This window comes from Cebus imitator, unplaced genomic scaffold (assembly GCF_001604975.1).
Source record: "Cebus imitator isolate Cc_AM_T3 unplaced genomic scaffold, Cebus_imitator-1.0 Scaffold36, whole genome shotgun sequence".
Classification (NCBI taxonomy): domain Eukaryota; kingdom Metazoa; phylum Chordata; class Mammalia; order Primates; family Cebidae; genus Cebus; species Cebus imitator.
Genome location: NW_016107351.1, coordinates 3,010,227 through 3,010,675, shown reverse-complemented (window position 1 = coordinate 3,010,675; position 449 = coordinate 3,010,227). Strand labels below are relative to the sequence as shown.

Below are 449 nucleotides of genomic sequence, written 5' to 3'. Positions count from 1 at the left end.
GTGCAGAAATGCAGGCGGTGCAGAAATGCAGGCCCGTGCAGAAATGCAGGTCTGTGCAGAAATGCAGGCGGTGCAGAAATGCAGGCCCATGCAGAAATGGAGCTCAATGCAGAAATGCAGGCCCGTGCAGAAATGCAGGCCAGTGCAGAAATGCAGGTCTGTGCAGAAATGCAGGCCCGTGCAGAAATGCAGGCGGTGTAGAAATGCAGGTCCGTGCAGAAATGCAGGTCTGTGCAGAAATGCAGGCAGTGTAGAAATGCAGGCCCATGTAGACATGGAGCTCAATGCAGAAATGCAGGCCCGTGCAGAAATACAGGCCCGTGCAGAAATGCAGGTCAGTGCAGAAATGCAGGCCCGTGCAGAAATGCAGGTCTGTGCAGAAATGCAGGTGGTGCAGAAATGCAGGCCCGTGCAGAAATGCAGGCAGTGTAGAAATGCAGGTCCGTGCA

The 449-nt window shown here is 54.3% G+C and overlaps 1 protein-coding gene across 1 annotated transcript in view; it reads left to right on the top strand.

Annotated features, from left to right (window-relative positions):
• CARD14 (caspase recruitment domain family member 14) overlaps positions 1–449 on the top strand; it is a 30,455-nt gene that overhangs the window by 16,869 nt on the left and 13,137 nt on the right. The gene's annotated exons all lie outside the window — the stretch shown is intronic.